At 45.8% G+C, this 19,137-nt stretch overlaps 1 long non-coding RNA gene across 1 annotated transcript; it reads left to right on the forward strand.

Annotated features, from left to right (window-relative positions):
• The first annotated feature begins 15,894 nt into the window (after positions 1-15,894).
• LOC117092962 lies at positions 15,895-18,617 on the forward strand. Its single transcript, XR_004440982.1, has 3 exons — positions 15,895-17,657; positions 17,811-18,024; positions 18,232-18,617. It is a non-coding gene; the product is annotated as an uncharacterized LOC117092962 (long non-coding RNA).
• Positions 18,618-19,137: the final 520 nt, after the last annotated feature.

Below are 19,137 nucleotides of genomic sequence, written 5' to 3' on the forward strand. Positions count from 1 at the left end.
ATGCCTGGCTAATTTCTTTTTCTTTTTCTTTCTTTTGTAGAGACAGGCTCTCACCATGTTGCCCAGGCTGGTTCTGAACTCCTGGGCTCAAGTGATCTGGTGGCCTTGGCCTTCCAAAGGGTTAAGATTACAGGCATGAGCCACTGTGCCAGTCAATTTTGTGCTTTTATTTCTTTTTCTTTTTATTTATTTTTGTTATCTTTATCTCTATTTTTTGAAACAGTCTCACTCTGTTGCCCAGGCTGGAGTACGACGGTGCAATCTCGACTAGCTGCAACCTCTGCCTCCTGGGTTCAAGTAATTCTCCTGCCTCAGCCTGTCAAGTAGCTGGGATTACAGGCGCGCCACCACGCCCGTCTAATTTTTGCATTTTTAATAGAGACAGGGTTTCACCGTGTTGGCCAGGCTGGTCTTGAACTCCTGACCTCAAGTGATCTGCCCACCTTAGCCTCCCAAAGTACTGGGATTACAGACGTGAGCCACTGAGCCCGGCCAATTTTGTGCTTTTAAAAAGTATTTTCAAAGACTCAGTTTAAAAATTTATCCTATTAACTGATTTTTTCTTTTCTACTTCATTAATTTCTTATTTTACCTTCATTAATTTTCTTCTACTTTCTTTTATCGTTGTCTTTTTCTAGGTTCTTAAGTTGCATATTTATAATTAATTTATTTTCAGTTTTTGTTTTTGTTTTTTGTTTTGTTTTGTTTTGTTTTTGATACGGAGTTTCACTCTTGTCACCCAGGCTGGAGTGCAGTGGTGCAATCTTGGCTCACTGCAACCTCTGCCTCCCAGGTTCAAGTGATTTTCCTGCCTCAGCCTCCTGAGTAGCTGAGATTATAGGCATCTGCCACCACGCCCAGTTAATTTTTTTATTTTTAATAGACACAGGGTTTTGCCATGTTGGCCAGGCTGGTCTTGAACTCCTGACCTCAGGTGATCCACCCGCCTCGGCCTCCCAAAGTGCTGGGATTACAGGCATGAGCCACTGTGCCCGGTCATATTTTCAGTTTTTTTTAAGCAACAAAATTATTTAAAGTTATAAATTATCTTTGGACTACTGGTCACTACCCTATAGGTTTTGTTTTAAAGGGTTTCTCTTTTAACTACTTTGATTATTGTAATTTCTGGTTGGATTTCCTCTTTGACCTCAGGTATTTCCCCTCACTCACTTTTCCTGGCTAATTCTTATTTGTTCTTCAGATTTCAGCTTAGTCTTTATTCCTCAGGAAGGTCTTCTTGATCCCCAAATTGAGTTAAGGCTCCTTATTGTAAACTCTTATAAAATTGGCCCTTCCTTCCTTCCTTCCTTCCTTCCTTCCTTCTTTCCTTCCTTCCTCCTTTCCTTCCTTCCCCTTTTCCTTCCTTCCTTCCTCTCCCTCCTTCCTTCCTTCCTCCCTCCCTCCCTCCTTCCCTGCTTCCTTCCTCTCCCTCCTTCCCTCTCTCTCTTTCTTTTTCTTTCTCCTCCCCCTTCCCTCCCTTCCTTTCTCTTCCCTTCTTCTTTTCTTTTCTTTTCTTTTTTTCTTTTCTTTCTTCTTATGTTTGAGACAGACTTTCACTGTTGCCCAGGGTGAAGAGCACTGGTGTGATTATAGCGCACTGTAGCCTCCAACTCCAGGGCTCAGGCAATCCCCCGGCTCAGCCTCTGGAATAGCTAAGACCACAGGAGTGCACCACCACTCCCAGCTAATTTTTTATTGTTTGTAGAGACGAGGTCTAGTTATGTTGCTGGTCTCAAATTCCTGACCTCAAGTGATCCTCCTGCCTCGGCCCCTCAAGTAGCTGAGATTACAGGCATCAGCCATCGCCAATAGCCTCTCCTTCTTAATACATATCATAAGTGATTATTTGTGGGGTTATCTGCTTACCTTCTGCTTCCTTACCAGACTAGAAGCTCCTGAGTGCAGGGGCCATGTGTCTCTTTCTCTGCTGTATGCATCCTCGGCAAACCAGCCAATGCCTGACACATAGTGCTATGCAACATGTGTTTATTGAATGAAAAATGGTTGTTAATGGGAATGCAAAACAGAACAACTCTTTTGGAGGGAAACTTGGCTACACCTTAAAAAATACATGATTACGGCCAGGTGCAGTGGCTCACGCCTGTAATCCCGGGACTTTTGGAGGCCGAGGCAGGTGGATCATGAGGTCAGGAGATCGAGACCATCCTGGCTAACACTGTGAAACCCCGTCTCTACTAAAAAAAAATACAAAAAATTAGCCGGGCGAGATGGCGGGCGCCTGTAGTCCCAGCTACTCGGGAGGCTGAGGCGAGAGAATGGCGTAAACCCGGGAGGTGGAGCTTGCAGTGAGCTGAGATCCGGCCACTGCACTCCAGCCTGGGCGACAGAGTGAGACTCCGTCTCAAAAAAAAATAAATAAAAATAAAAAATAAAAAAAATGATTAGCCAGGCGTGGTGGCACGCACCTGTAGTCCCAGCTACTCAGGAGGCTGAGGCAGGAGATTGGCTTGAACCCAGGAGATGGAGGCTGCAGTGAGCGGAGATTGCACCACTTCTCTCCAGCCTGGGTGACAGAGTGAGACTCTATCTCAAAAATAAATAAATAAATAAATAAATACTTGTATATCAATATATTAATATTTACCTTTTGGCACAGCAATCCCGCTTCTCGAGTTCTAACCTAAAGGTACACAGATAAAAATACCAAAATGACGGCCGGGCGCGGTGGCTCAAGCCTGTAATCCTAGCACTTTGGGAGGCCGAGACGGGCGGATCACGAGGTCAGGGGATCGAGACCATCCTGGCTAACACGGTGAAACCCCGTCTCTACTAAAAATACCAAAAAAAAAAAAAACTAGCCGGGCGAGGTGGCGGGGGCCTGTAGTCCTAGCTACTCGGGAGGCTGAGGCAGGAGAATGGCGTGAACCCGGGAGGCGGAGCTTGCAGTGAGCTGAGATCCGGCCACTGCACTCCAGCCTGGGCGACAGAGCAAGACTCTGTCTCAAAAAAAAAAAAAAAAAACCAAAATGACTTATGCACATTGTGGCATTATTTGAAATTTTGGAAATAATCCAAATGTTCATCAGTAAGAGACGAACTGGGCTGGGCGTGCTGGCACACGCCTGTAATCCCAGCACTTTGGGAGGCCGAGGCGGGCGGATCACATGAGGCCCGGAGTTTGAGACCAGCCTGGCCAACATGGCGAAAACCCATCTCTACAAAAAATACAAAAATTAGCCAGGCGTGGCAGCATGCACCTATATTCCCAGCTACTAGGGAGGCTGAGGTGGGAGGATGGCTGAAGCCCAGGAGGTTGAGGCTGAGAGCCCTCATGTTTAATTACATGGAGGTCTTAATAGTTCATCTTCATCTGGAAATCTTGTTGTTAATAAAAATACTGGCATTATTTTTGAAACTATTTTATAAAAATTATAGGATAATGCAAATAAGCAATTGTTAGTGCTGGAATCTAAAATCTTCAGTGTATGAGAAAAAAGATATGAAAGTAAGACCAAAGAGATTAAATAAATACCCTGAAATGTTAGATTGGAATTGGAACTATCAGCAGAAACTCTTAATCCTTTCATTTTTCCTGTTCAAAAGTATGTATTTCCTAGCTCTGTCTACTGAAAAGGTTTAGAAACAATAATAACCAGGCAGCAATGTGTGCACTTGTGCCCAGATTGTGTTCACCATCTACCAAGAACCAGGGCTCCTTGGAGGCATGGCAGATTCCAGGTCTGGGAATCTGCCAGACAGCCTGCTTCTTTTGAAGCAGACACATGGCCGGGCACGGTGGCTCACGCCTGTAATCCCAGCACTTTGGGAGGCCAAGGCGGGTGGATCATGAGGTCAGGAGGTCAAGACCAGCCTGACCAATATGGTGAAACCCCGTCTTTGCTAAAAATGCAAAAATTAGCTGGGTGTGGTGGCATGCGCCTGTAGTCCCAGATACTCAGGGGGCCGAGGCAGAAGAATCACTTGAACTTGGAAGGCAGAGGTTGCAGTGAGCTGAGATTGTACCATTGTACTCCAGCCTGAACGTCAGTGGGAGACTGTTTAAAAACAAACAAACAAACAAACAAACAAAAAACGGCATACAGCCTGGGACGTCCTGTTGGGCCCGAAAGCAAGGACATCGTAAAAGAGTAATGGGATCACATCCAAAGGGCATAGGGGTCAACAAGAAGGGACACTCACCGGCTAAAGATGGGACAATTTATCATTAGAAAGAATAATGACTGAAATTGATTGAAATACACTATGTAAACACTCATTTGCTCATACTGATAGAGAGAAAGCCCTAAATCAAACACGCTTCATTAAACACCACTGGAGATAACCAGGGTGCAATTCCTTGTCCTGAGAATTAGCAATGGAAAGAAGGAATTAGGCCCTCATCCTGTCATTTTTCTACTATTGCATCTCAATTTAAAAGCCCTAGTTTATGAGGGAAAGTTCTTTATTAAAAAATTCCAGATAATAAATGTGAAAGGATTGATAGGATTAGAAAACCATATTTTTTACAACTCCTAATAAAATGATGGATTCAGGCAATAATCCCCTATGGATGAAATTATTAACGTGAAAGGTTGACGGAGAATTTCATAATGGAGGGATCAGATTGTCACACCTGAGCCCATGGGCCCACCCTAGCACTGCTCTTGTATCTCCTGACATGAAGCCACGTGCAGTATACGGCCCCATGCAGAGAACAGGCTGCCTTAGTTTGGATTGCCCAAAAAAGCAGACTCTATCTGGGAAAAGGATCGGGGTGCAGGTGATTTATTTGGAAGATGATCCCAGAAAGCATCCATCTTTAAGGGAATAGGGAAGTGAGGCAGGGAAAGGCAGAAAGCCGATAAAAAGTGAATTAATGAGTGGGTCTCTACTCCGGGAACTGGAGCTCCGTTCCTCTGGGGGCCCTCTGAAAGGCTATACAGAATATGTTGGAAACCTTCCCTAGAGAGGTGAGGAGCTGGACTATTTAGCCACCAGTCTCCACCCAACGCTGGTCAAAGGCTGCTTGGGGATGTTAACTCCCTGGCTCTTCTCAGGAGCAGAAAATGCCCTCGGGTTGCAAGACCCAGAAGGTCTGCAGGTGGCCTCCAGCACTGACCCACGGAACATGGTGGGACACCAACAGTGCCTGCTCTGGTGCTTTGCCAGGAGAGTTGAATCTGAGGCCGGACTTCTATCTACGAGAAATACAAGGGATGAAGAAGCAACTAAATGATACTACAGTGAGGCAAGTAGATGCACCCAGGCCGTGGGGCTCCACAGGACCAATGATTCCTTCAACGAGGGTGTTCTCTGAGCTGGTTCCCACTATAGGCAACTGGGCATATCCTGCTGGGGCCCCTTGGAGAAACCATGAGCAATACCCTCAGAATTGTTCCACAGAAGGTCGGAAAGCTGACGCATTTATCCATGATTCCAGTCCCTCATTGTTGAGGGTTGCCCCAGGGACATCAGCTTCCTGAACTTTTACGCTGTGCCTGCTGGAGGGTTGAATGGCCTTCTGCAGCTAAGGAGAAAGCCCGGAGGCAGAAAAGCTGAGGGAAGCTGCAGGGTGCATTTGAAATGGGGTTCAAGCAGGGTGCACACAACGGTCCCCCTGAATGCCCTGAGTCAAGTGGGCCAAGCAGGTGTGAGGAGCGCCCCACCAGGGTCTGTACGGTGTCTCAGCAGATGAGTCCCTGCTGCAGGTGCACTTCTGGCCTTCCTAGGTGCCTCCAGCAGATGTGAGAGCTCTGGCCCTCACCACATACCAGAATTTCTCTGTGTGGGCTGTAACGGATGTGTAGGCTCCCCATGGTGTTTGGGCGTGCGTGTGTGCGTGCGTGTGATATGAAAGTGCTTTGTAGCCCTGCCTTGCTCTTAGAAGTACCCGGTATTTCTCAGAGTAGTTTTCCTGGACCAACCCATTTCTTCCTTGCACACAGGGGCTCTCTGACACTCAAGCTTGGTCATGCCACTTCCCTGCTTAAGGTCATCCAAGCGGCACTGATGGCTCCTGAGTTCCCAGACCCTGAGATGCTGGAGTAGGGCTGGAGGATGGGCCATGGCTGGGCTGCCTGAGTCAAGCACCTGGGCCCATGGGTCTTACGGGGTCTCGAGAGGTTGATGGGGTGTTGAGGTCCTGAAGGGAGTACCATGGAGCTGGCCTCCTCCACGGGCCCCTGCCCCTGTCCTGGTCTCTGTCTCTCTCTATCGCTCACCTCTGCTTCTCTTGGTCTCACTTTTCCCATCTCTCTGTCTGCCTCAGTGTCCTCCTCTCTCCCTCCCATCACTCCTCTGTACTGGTTTCCCTACCCCTGGCCCCTCTTCTTTCTTGGTCCTGGCCCTGCCCTCCACCCGCCTCTAACTCCATAGCTCTTTGCACCCCTCCTCCTCCCTCACAAGAGGGTTTTTTCTTTTTCTTTTCTTTTTTTTTTTTTATGGAGTCTCCCTCTGTCACCCAGGCTGGAGTGCAGTGGCGGAATCTTGGCTCACTGCAACCTCCGCCTCCCGGGTTCAAGCAGGTCTCCTGTCTTAGCCTCCTGAGTAGATGGGATTACAGGTGCGCACCACCACGCCTGGCTAAGTTTTGTATTTTTAGTAGAGATGGGGTTTCACCAAGTTGGCCAGGCTGGTCTCAAACTCCTGACGTCAAGTGATCTGCTTGCCTCCGCCTCCCAAAGTGCTGGGATTACAGGCGTGAGCCACTGTGCCTGGCCCCTCATAATAGTTTTCTGCCTTCCTATTGAGAGTCAGTTTTCAAGACAAAACAAAACAAAACCCACCACAACCTAAAAAACTCTTAGAAACACATTTTAATCACAAACATGCAACACAGAAACATTAAAAGCTGGATAGAGGAAAAAATTCATAATCCCTTCACCCTAACTCGGCAGCTGTGGTCAATTTTGATGATTCCCTTTCAACCTTTTAAAATGACTTTTTCAACATAGCATCCTATACTTTGATTTTACATTCTGCTTTTTTAATCTTAATAATAAATCCCTTCAGTGGCTTCCAGTTTCTGAGCCAAACCAAAGTGCCTTTATGATGGCCTGCAAGGCCCTGAGTGAGGTGCCTACTGGTTCCACCTTCCCTCTGGGGATCTCCCTGGTGTGCCCTCCTCTGAGACCCCCTCCCTCCTCCCTGCCACTCTGCTCCAGCTACAGTGGCATCACTTTCTCAAACACGCTAGGCATGGGCTCCTACTTCCCCCCAGGGCCTTCACACTGGCTATTCCCTGTTCCTGGAGTGTCTTCTCCCAAAAATATGCATGGGCCACTTCTCACCTCTTTTATGGGTCACTCAAGGATCGTGCTCTCAGGCCAGCCTATCATGATCCCCACCTCAACGGCATCATTCCCAACTTTACTCCCAATCCAGTTTTTTGTAACAATGATGTTGCAAAACCATTCTACACACACATGTCGGACAGGCCCCTTTGCTCATGACTTTCTCAACCATCCCCTGGTTGGACATTTTGGTTGAAGTGGAATTGCTGGGTTTAAAAGTGTATACATTTAAAATTTCAATGGAATTACCAAATTGCCCTTTCCTAAGCCTTCACCCATGGATAATTCCACCAATGGCAAAGGAGGGTGCTTTTTTCCCTTTTCTGCCTTTTAAATTTTGCCAATTTGCTAAACAAAATGTATCTTATTGTTTTAACTTGCATTTTTCTAATTAGAACAGTCACCGAACATCTTTTCATATACTTACTAGACATCTGTATTTCTTCTGTGAATTCTCTTTTCCATATCTTTTGCCAATTTAGTTATTAGGTTGTTGGCCTCTTTTTGTTGATTTATAGGAGCTCTTTATATATTGTGAATCACTTTAGCCCGGGTAGATTATACCATTATCTAGTTTTACTCAAGGACAGCTTGCAGGCGGTCTTCACTCCATATTACTGCCTCCTCTGTGGGTATCAAAGATCCCACCCTTGGTTTGGGAGGCTGGTGAATGTCCTGAGCCATGTGAAAAGGGAAGGCATTACTAGGGGTAAGTGTGGATGGGGGTCCTCAGCAATGTATCAGGACATGAGTAGGTATCACGCCTGCTGAGCACTCCAGACAGCTGTCAATGAAGGCCCTCGTCAGACAGTGCAGAGCTGAATGGCTGATATGGTTTGGATTTGTGTCCCCGCCTAAATCTCATGTTAAATTGTAATCCCCAGTGTTGAAGGAGGGGTCTGGTGGAAGGTGATTGGATCATGAGGGTGGACATCCCCTTTGCTGTTCTCGTGATAGTGAGTTCTCATGAGATCTGGTTGTTTAAAAGTGTGTAGCACCTCCCCTTCACTCTCTTCCTCCTTTTCTGACCATGTAAGATGTGCTTGCTTCCCCTTACCTTCTGCCATGATTTTAAGTTTCCTGAGACCTCCCCAGCCATGCTTCCTGTACAGCCTTCAGAGCCATGAGTCAATTAAACCTCTTTTCTTTATAAATTACCCAATCTCAGGTAGTTCTTTACAGCAATGAGAGAATGGATTAATACAATGACTAATGTGGCTCTTCAGCCAAGGTGGCCTGTCGTATCCAGCTGAGTGGCCACAGAAGGGTTGCTGGTGATGGCCCAGTCCCCAGGAAGCTCCTCAGTAGTGGTGACAGAGTGGGCTTAGCTGTCTCTGGGCACTGACTCCACTCCTCTCCTTGGGTCCCACAGGTCCAGTTCCCCATCCTGGATCTCCCTGACTTCTTCCAAAGTCATCTCACTCCTACTGCCTTTCTCTTTCCTAGCTCAGTGACCCCATTTACTTCCCTCAGGGAAACACAACCTGGCTCTTCTCCATTCCCTCTCAATCCACCGTTAAGGCATAAATTTTATCTTCAGCTTCCTCCAAGACCTTCCCTTTTGATTTTCAAGAGCATTTTCTTCTCTCAGCAAAAGCAGCCTCTTGCAAATCAAAAGACTTTGCTTTTCAAAAGTGTGATTTCTGATGTGGGCTTCAGTAGACTATCCGGAAAGTTAAAAAAACAATGACATCTAAACACTGACTGTTTCTCTCTCTTTATATTCCCGCTATAAAAGCACAAATTCTCCTGGAGGTAATTTTAAATTTCTGATTGATGTGAGGAAGTGGGAAAAATAAAAGCAAAATTGTTATTATTTCAAGATATGTTTTTGTTGCATTTCTGCATGTCTATGGTGGGTTTGTTTTCCCCACTTGTTATTTGTCTTTTAACTTTGCTCATCGAGTCCTTCTGTTATTCAGAAGTTAAATGTTTTTATGTAGTCAAATCTGCCCATCTTTCTTACTTTTCTTCTAATGATTTTATGGGCTTTTTTATATTGAGTTCTTTAAATTCGAGGGACTTTGTGTGTGTGTCTGATGGAGGCAGAGCTCAAATTTTCTGTTTTTAAAATTGGAGAGCCATTTGTCTTAACGTCATTTATTAAATAGTTTATATTTTCCTCTTGGACTTGAAATGCTACATTTATGATTGATAGATAGAATTTATCTTGTTTTATAAGGTGTCTTTATTTCTGGCTTGACGGTTTTCTCATTTTTATTCATTAAATTTTTTTTCTTGTGGGGAACGGAGAATGGGGAGTTGGTGTTTATGGGTGCAGAGTTTCGGTTGGGAAGATGGAAAGTTCTGGAGATGGATGGCGGTGATGTGGTTACACATCAGTGTAAAGGTACTGAATGCCATTGAACTGTACACTTAAACATGGTTTAAATGATAAATATTATGTTATATATATTTTACCACAATGAAAACTACTGAAAATTTTTTCTTGGATATTCTATTCTTGTGTATTTTCTTTGTATTTTTTTCCTTCCGGATTAACCTGAAAATCAGCTTGTCAAATTCCATTTAAAATGCGTTTATTTTTTATTTTTTTAGAGACAGGATCTTGCTCTGTCTCTCCCAGGCTGGAATGCATGGTGTGATCAGGGCTCACTGCAGCCTTGAACTCCTGGGCTCAAGGGATCCTCTTGCCTCAGCGTCCTGAGTAGCTGAGACTACAGGCTCCTGCCACCATGCCCATTTTTTTTTTTTTTTTTTTTGAGACGGAGTTTCGCTTCACTCTTCTTGCCCAAGCTGGAATGCAATGGTGCAATCTCAGCTCACTGCAACCTCCACCTCCCGGGTTCAAGAGATTTTGCCTCAGCCTCCCGAGTAGCTGGGATTACAGGTGCATGCCACCACACCCAACTAATTTTTTGTATTTTTAGTAGAAATGGGGTTTCACCATGTTAACCAGGCTGGTCTTGAACTTCTGACCTCAGGTGATCCACCTGCCTGCCTCCCAAAGTGCTGGGATTACAGGTGTGAGCCACCAGGCCCGGCCCATGCCCAGTTAATTAATTTTTTTTTTTTTTGTTTTTTGAGACGGAGTCTCACTCTGTCGCCGGGGCTGGAGTGCAGTGGCCGGATCTCAGCTCACTGCAAGCTCCGCCTCCCGGATTCACGCCATTCTCCTGCCTCAGCCACCTGAGTAGCTGGGACTACAGGCGCCCGCCACCTCGCCCGGCTAGTTTTTTGTATTTTTTTAGTAGAGACGGGGTTTCATAGTGTTAGCCAGGATGGTCTCCATCTCCTGACCTCGTGATCCGCCCGTCTCGGCCTCCCAAAGTGCTGGGATTACAGGCTTGAGCCACCGCGCCCGGCCATTTTTTTTTTTTTTTTTTTTTTTAGAGACAGGGTCTTGCTATGTTGCCCAGGCTGGTCTCAAATTCCTGGCCTCAAGTGGTCCTCCCACCTTGGCCTTTGGAAGCATTGGGATTACAGGTGTGAGCCACCATGCCTGGCCAAAAAATGCCTTTGCTATTTTGATTGGAATCACATTAAATTTGTAGATTACTCTGAAGAGAAATGACATCTTTACAGTACTGAGTTTTTCCACTCAGGAGCATGGCATGTCTCTCCGTTGATTCAGATCTCCTTTTATGGCCTTCAATAAAGCTTCATAATTTTATTCATATCAGCTTATTCCTAGATTTGTGATGGCTTGTGTTGCCACTGGGAATGGAATTCTGAGTATGACCCAGGGACTGTTGCTCAGTTCTGTCCTCTGGGATGCATGACTGGCTCCAAAAGACACCTGAGACAGGAAGTACCAGCTGCAAGAGTCATTCACTGTTGCAAGCCTCGGCAACAGGAAGCAGGTGGATCCAAGCTAGAGGTTTGGCAGCCAGAGGGAGGAGAGAGGCTGGGATAAGCTGAAAGAGCTGGCAAGGTCAAGAGGAGGGACCTTCAGGATCAGGGGAACTAGAGCTTATAATTAAGTGGGTCAGAAAGAGGGAGAATCTGAAATGCTGGAGATTGGGGCTGATGCTCAGAATGAATGCTGATGTAGCTCAAATGCCTCTTTCGTGCTGCAGAATAGATTGTGGCTTTGGAGCCAGGAGACCAGAGTTTGAACTCTGACCCTGTCACTCACTGTCTAAGTCACTTAGTTTCTAGGAAACCCAGTCTCCTCACCAGCAAAATAAGGGTGATTTCTAATCATATGTTTAATTGTTTAATTATGTGTCTGTCTTGCACTGGACTGGAGCTCCACAAGGGCAGGGACCATGTGGGTTTAATTCATTAATGTGCAGGGCTGCAGCCAGCCCATGCAGTGCTTTTGAGGGAATTAGAAAAAGGAATCCTTTGGGGCAGATGCTGCTCTCTGAGCCCACGGCTTGGCAAACGGTCCCTGGGCTGGATCTCAGCCCTACTTGCCCCTGGGCTGTGTTCCCTTGTGCCAGGAACAGCCTGCCCTGGTGTTCAGTGCTTAGCACAGGCTGGCACCGGGGAAGTGCTCACGCAATGTATTGAGTAAATAGATGATTAGATGTGGCAGTTTAGAGAGAGAGACAGAGAGAGAGAGAGAGAAGCCAGGTATTTCTGGGAGCCCTTGAGGGGGTTTCACTCATGCTCATCTACTTCCAGGTGCTGATTAACATGGAATTTTCCAAGTGCTTTATTTCATGTATTTCTGCAAGGGCCAGAGATGGTGTCCACAAGTCCCAAGGCTGCAACAGGAATGGGCTAGTCTGATGACCTGATGCGATAGACCCCCATTTGTACAAGGCCTGGGGAGCCTCCATGAAGCATTCTGCCTAGGGAAGGCGGGACCCTGACTTGGTAACAAAGCCTTGAGCAACCCAAGGAAGTGTTACCCAAGTGCCAACCCAAGGAAGAGCAGAGAAGAACATTCTAGGCAAGGGGATAAAAATCCAAAAGCCCTGCTGCTGCACAGAGGTGGCTCGGCTCTTCGGAGAGCCGAACACTGGGCAGCATGGCTGGGCCTCTGCACATCACTTCATAGGACCTTCTTTCATTTGGTGCCCTCTGGAATTTCCTGCAACCGTCCTCTTCTTTGTGAACTTTATGAAGTTGGGATAACTGAGACATACCCACTGCACCTCTGTATCTGCCAACGCATACTCCAGCTCTTTGTATGGGGCCAGCCCAGGGATTGATAGAGTCATCCCACGAAATAGATAAGAATCCCAGCTCCACATATAGATAAGAATCCCAGCTCCACTGGGTATTTCCTGTGGACTTTGCCAATTCCTCTGAGCCTCCTCTATCTGTAGAAAGGAAATAGGAATATCCACCTTTCCAATTTGTTGGGAAGTTTCTGCCCTCAGTAATAAAGGCAGATAGTGTAAGAACAAAAGAAAGGCAATTTAAAACTCCAGGAAAAACATAAAGATGAAGAAAGAGGGAAATATACAAGCACCTTCCTTGACTCAGCAATGAAAAATATGTAGATGGTCACAGGTCTTTCTTTTTCTGTGCTGGTCTTTCTTTTTCTGTGCTAGTAGGACTCTTCAATACAATGCTGAACAAAAGCAGCAATAGTAGACAAGCTTGCCTTATTCCTGACTTTGCAGGAAATGATTCTAGTGTGCACCATTAGGTATGACTGCTATAAGCAATTGTGGGAATAGCTGCATTCTCACAAAATATCTGAACCTTTTCTCATTGCGAAGGTTTCAAGATATCTCCTTGTCTCCTTGAATTTTCCTGCTTCACTCATTCTGTGGCTCCACATTGCCTGCCTATGGGATAAAGTTTGAGCCTTTTTTTTTTTTTTTCCTCGATTGAGTCTTGCTCTGTTGCCCAGGCAGGAGTAAGTTCAGTGGCACAATCTCAGCTCACTACAACCTCTACCTCCCAGGTTCAAGCAAGTCTTGTGCCTCAGCCTCCCGAGTAGCTGGATTACAGGTGTGTGCCATTAAGCCCAGCTAATTTTTGTATTTTTAGTAGAGACAGGGTTTTACCATGTTGGCCAGACTGGTCTCAAACTCCTGGTCTCAAGTGATCTGTCTGCCTCAGCCTTCCAAATCGCTGGGATTACAGGCATGAGCTACCGCATCCAGCCAAGTTGAAGCCTCTTGAAAGCCCATCGTCCAGGCTCTCTCCCTCTTTCCCAACCATGAGCCTTCAAGGTTTACCCATTTCTCCCATTCCAAACACCTGGACATTCCAGATCCCATCCATGATGACAGCTTGGCCTCTGCCTTAGAATATCTGCTCCATGCCTCCATGCCCACTGCCTTTGCTCATGCCCTTTTCTTTTCTTTTCTTTTTTTTGTTGAGACAGAGTCTGCTCTGTTGCCAGGCTGGAGTGCAGTCGTGCGATCTCAGTTCACTGCAACCTCTGCCTCCCGGGTTCAAGCAATTCCCTTGCCTCAGCCTCCCGAGTAGCTGGAATTACAGGCGTGTGCCACCACGCCTGGCTACTTTTTTGTATTTTAGTAGACACAGGGTTTCATCATGTTGGCCAGGATGGTCTTGATCTCCTGATGTTGTGAACTGCCCACCTCGGCCTCCCAAAGTGCTAGGATTACAGGCGTGAGCCACTGTGCCCGGCTGCTCATGCCCTTTTCTTTGCCTGGGATCCCCTTCCTGTCAGTTACTCTGACTCACCTTCAAAGGTCAACTGATCTCTGCAAAGTCACTTCTCCCCCACCCTTCTTAGCATTTGGTATAAGACAGTTTCGGACACAGGGCCCAACACCTTCTTGAGTCTCTTTTTTTTTTTTTTGAGACGGAGTCTCGCTCTGTCGCCCAGGCTGGAGTGCAGTGGCCGGATCTCAGCTCACTGCAAGCTCCGCCTCCTGGGTTTACACCATTCTCCTGCTTCAGCCTCCCGAGTAGCTGGGACTACAGGCGCCCGCCACCTCACCCGGCTAATTTTTGTAATTTTTAGTAGAGACGGGGTTTCACCGTGTTAGCCAGGATGGTCTCGATCTCCTGACCTCGTAATCCGCCTGTCTCGGCCTCTCGAAGTGCTGGGATTACAGGCTTGAGCCACCATGCCTGGCCACCTTCTTGAGTCTTTAAGAATCTGTTTAAGCCAGGCATGGTAATCCCAACACTTTGGGAGGCTGAGGCAGGAAGATCACTTGAGCGGGGAGTTGAAGACCAGCATGGGCAAACTAGGGAGACCCCATCTCTACAAAAAAGTTAAAAAATAAAAAAAAATTAGCCCGGCGTAGTGGCACACACCTGTGGTCCCAGCTACTCGGGGTAGGGGAAGGAGGTGGGAGGATCGCTTGAGGCCAGAAGGTCCGGGCTCCTGTGAGCCGTCATCACGTCATTGCACTCTAGCCTGGGCAACAGAACAAGACCCTGTTTCAAAAGAGAGAAAGAGAAAAAAAATCTGTTGGATAAATGTGTAAATGAACCCCTAAGTAAAACTCTGGGTCACCATAAGGAAAAAAATCCTATTCTTCCAACAAATCCAGACTGTGTGGCTGCCTCAGCCTCCAAACTTCCCACACACGCTCCAAACTTTTGTCTTTTGCCTTTCTCCTTCAACAGCAGTTTGGCTGAAAATAAAATTCTTGAGTCACACTTTCTCTCCTTGATGACTTTGTAGGTATCTCTCTATTATACGCTAATGCTGGATATTGCTGTGAAGAAGCCAGAGGCCAGCCTGGGATTTTTAAGTGACTTGTTCCTTTATGTTTAGATTCTCAAAGGAATCTTTCTTAACTTTAAAATCTAATAATTTTTAAATAGCATATATATATGTGTGTGTGTGTGTATATATATATATATAGTGTGTGTGTGTGTGTGAGAGACAGAGTCTTGCTGTGTTGCCCAGGCTGGAGTGCAGTGGTGCAATCTCGGCTCACCGCAACCTTCGCTTCCTGGGTTCAAGCGATTCTCATGCCTCAGCCTCCCGAGGAGCTGGGACTACAGGCGCCTGCCACCACGCCCAGCTAATTTTTTATATTTTTAGTGGAGACAGGGTTTCTCTATGTTGGCCAGGCTGGTCTCGAACTTCTGACCTCAGGTGATTCACCCACTTCGGCCTCCCAAAGTGCTGGGATTACAGGAATGAGCCATTGTGCCCAGCCAATATAATATATTTTGATGTTGATCATTATATAATAGAATATTGTTTCAATACCATTATTTGAGTTTCCTTCTTCAGTGACTCTGATATGTGTATATAGTTTTTTAGGGTCATTGTATTTTTAGTAGAGATGGGGTTTCACCATGTTGGCCAGGCTGGTCTTGAACTCCTGACCTCAAATGATCTGCCCGCCTCGGCCTCCCAAAGTGCTGGGATTACAGGCGTGAGCCCCCACACCTGGTCCATAGTGCGTCTTTCATTTCATTTCCTTGAAAGCTCCACATCTTTCCTGCCTCAGGGCTTTTTTTTTGAGACAGAGTTTTGCTCTTGTTGCCCAGGCTGGAGTGCAGTGGCACAATCTCAGCTCACCGCAACCTCCGCCTTCCAGATTCAAGCGATTCTCCTGCCTCTGTCTCCCGAGTAGTTGGGATTACAGACATGTGCCACCACGCCTGGCTAATTTTGTATTTTTAGTAGAGACGAGGTTTCTCCATGTTGGTCAGGCTGGTCTGGAACTCGCGACCTCAGGTGATCCACCCGCCTCTGACTCCCAAAGTACTGGGATTACAGGCGTGAGCCACCGTGCTCAGCCCATTTTGTTGTTTTTAGAGACAGGGTCTCACATTTTTTATCTTATCATGTAAACTTTAAAATTTTTTTCTCATTTAATTTTTCTTTCTTCATTTCTATCTTACGTGTTGCATCAGTGTGTTCTCTTTTGTGTTACTTTTGCTTTGACTTCAAGGTCATGGTGAGCTATGCTTGTGCCACTGAACTTCAACCTGGACCACAGAGTGAGCCTCTTTCTTCTGTTCTTTGCCCTCCAGATCTCAGCTGGAAAAGTCCACTCTCCAGGGACTCCCTGACTCCCCCAAACTCAGCAACCTGGGATTCTGTACCTTTTCTCCTGGTGCCCAGGATCAGGACATATTTTCATCCAAGGACGGACACTAAGGGCACTTCATCAGCCCACAAGGCCTTGCTAGGGTGAAAGCGCCATTTCCATTTGGCTTTTTGAAATACCGATAATGGTACTGAGGTCCCCATGACAGGGCGACTAGAGTTCCTAGTCACCTTCAAAGGAAAGGGGAGCCTTGGTGAGAGGGGTGGAAGAAATGCCAGATGCCTCCCATGTGCTTTAAATCCAATGAAGAAGGACAGAAAATTCAGCAGGGCTGTGTCCTGGGATTGTTTGGGCAAAACCCAGGGCATCGGCCAGGAGAGGGTGGGGTTCTGGTCCATGGAGCTCTCTGGAGGAACAGAGACTAAACTGCCTTCCCGAGACAGCTTTGGTTTTTCTTTTAATTGTGTTTTAATTGCGCAAGTGACATTTAAACAGCACGAAAGGCAATGTTTAAAGAGAAATAAAAGCTATTGGATCACATCCATCTTACACATCTGATGAGTTGGAAAGAGCACGGAACTTGGAGTCCAACACACCAGGGTTGGCACGCCTCTCTGCTAATTACTGCCTGCACCTCCTCAGGCAGGTTTTCTTGCCCTTCTCTTTGCCTTAGCTGCCTTACCTGTAAAGGGGAATGACTCTTAGCTCACAGGGAGCTGGGGAGAACTGGAGGATTCAGTGAGACCGTATGTGTGGAAGCCCTGGGCATGGAGTCTGGCCTATGGGGGCACTCAGTAAGGTTTCTCTTTTTTATCAAGGCAACTGTGTTCATTTTCTTATATTCTCTGCCAAGCTTTTATCAAGTCCAGATGAACATTTCGCACACGGTGATCATGCTTTAAGTTTAATTTTGCAATCTGCTTGCAAACTTTCTATGTCATAAACACTTGTTTCAACATTTTCGTAATTATTTTATGGCGGAATACCATGCCATTGAGCCAATATATCATTATTTATGTAACCATTCTTCTGCCATTGGACATTTCTCAGTTATGGATAGTTCTATATTTAATTCTGCATTCTATAATACTGTTGCTATAATTTGTAGCTCATTTGTGGAAGACTGACTATTCTTCCATATTTTACTTACTACTTCTATTTCCTTACTTAAATTGCCTGCTCATGACCTTTGTACCCATCTGTCTTAGCAACTCAGATTTTTTTATTGATGTGTGTAAAATCTTTACATCATGTAGCTATTAGTCATTTTCCATTTTCCCTGCTCCCAGGTGACATTTTAGTTTTAGTTATTTTTCTATTATACAAACTCTAAACGTTTTATCTTTCCATCTTTGCATTTGTGATTTCTTTGATTGAGTTCATACAACAAATATTAAGTGAACATCCGATCTGGATGCCAGGTGCATGAAGAGGTATGAGAGTAAAGGACACCCCAGTTCCTGACTCCAGAAGGCCTCAGTTAAGTTGGGAATACAAACTGGAAAACAATTACAATATTGTCCTGCTAAGTTCTAAAACGGTAAGGAATTGCAACGGTAAGCAGCAGGGGTTGATCGCACGCTCCCTCTCTCTCTCTGTACCAGGCCCCATTCTAAGAACTTGCATATACTATCTCATTTAAAACTCACAACAATCCTGAGACTTAACTACTATTTTTATCCCCGTTTTATAGATGAGGAGAATGAGCCTCAGAATGGCCACATGACTTACCTAAGCCCCAACAACCAATAAGAGCTGAAGCCAGTATTTGAAATCAGGCAGTTGGACTTCAGAGCTTGCCTTTTTAACTGCGGCACAAAACTAGCTTTTAGAGCAAGGATGTGGTGGTGATGCCAACAGAGGTGATAGGCATGGAGATGTACCTCAAGGAAACCCTCCGGGAGGAGGTGAGTCAGAGCTGAGAACAGAAAGACAAAGACAACTTCACCATCAGGCAAGGGGGTGTGGAGGAATGGACAGTCCATAAATAAGGAAGAGCTTTTCCAAAGGTTTGGAGACATAGCGCCTTTGGAGACTGTAAGTTGGCCAGAAGCCTCAAAGTTGAGGTGGTTCTATTATTATTCACATTTCCTTTATCTGTTTCGTTATCACAGGCTCCATGTTAGGTGCTAGAGATACAGCGATGAACAAGATATTCAAGGTACCTGACTACCTGGAGTTTACAGTCTAATTGAGGGACACAGGAAGGAAGCTGTACTGACCATTTATCTTTCACTGCTGCTCAACAGTTTAAAAAATTCCTCTCTGTGAGACTCTGTCTCAAAAAAAGAATAAAATTAAAAGAAAGAATACGTGTAAAACGCTTAGCACATAATATACACACAAGTATTGGTGCTCTTTCCTTTCCTCCTGTTTTCTGGAGGATTTTTACTTATTGTAGAAAAGAAAGCAATCCTTTCAGCATTTCCTCTGTGTGTGTGTGTGTGTGTGTGTGGTTTTTGTGTTTAGAGAGGTCTTGCTCTGTTGCCCAGACTGGAGTGCAGCGGCATGATCATAGCTCACTGCAGCCTTGACTGAATTCCTGGACTCAAACGATCCTCCACACCCCCTTGCCTGATGGTGAAGTTGTCTTTGTCTTTCTGTTCTCAGCTCTGACTCACCTCCTCCCGGAGGGTTTCCTTGAGGTACATCTCCATGCCTATCACCTCTGTTGGCATCACCACCACATCCTTGCTCTAAAAGCTAGTTTTGTGCCGCAGTTAAAAAGGGAACACAGGCCTTTAAACATTTCTGACGCAGTAGGACAGCTTGCCTGAACTTACAGTTGATTGGTTGTCTATTGGCGAGAACTACTTCTAATGAAATTCTCTGGATTTTTTCTTCTTTAAAATAACTTGTTTTTAGCTTAAAATTTCCAACTTCTTTTGCATTTGAACTACTTACTAGGGACCCAAGAAAGCAATCCAGTGGAAAAAATTGAAGTAGGATTCCTGATATCTTGAGTTCCTCCTCAGAGCCAAGGGAGCCTCCCTTGCAGCTAGAGTGCAGGCATGTGACCT

The sequence above is a fragment of the Trachypithecus francoisi genome, unplaced genomic scaffold (genome assembly GCF_009764315.1).
Source record: "Trachypithecus francoisi isolate TF-2019V2 unplaced genomic scaffold, Tfra_2.0 Lachesis_group12, whole genome shotgun sequence".
In the NCBI taxonomy this organism is placed as follows: Eukaryota; Metazoa; Chordata; class Mammalia; order Primates; family Cercopithecidae; genus Trachypithecus; species Trachypithecus francoisi.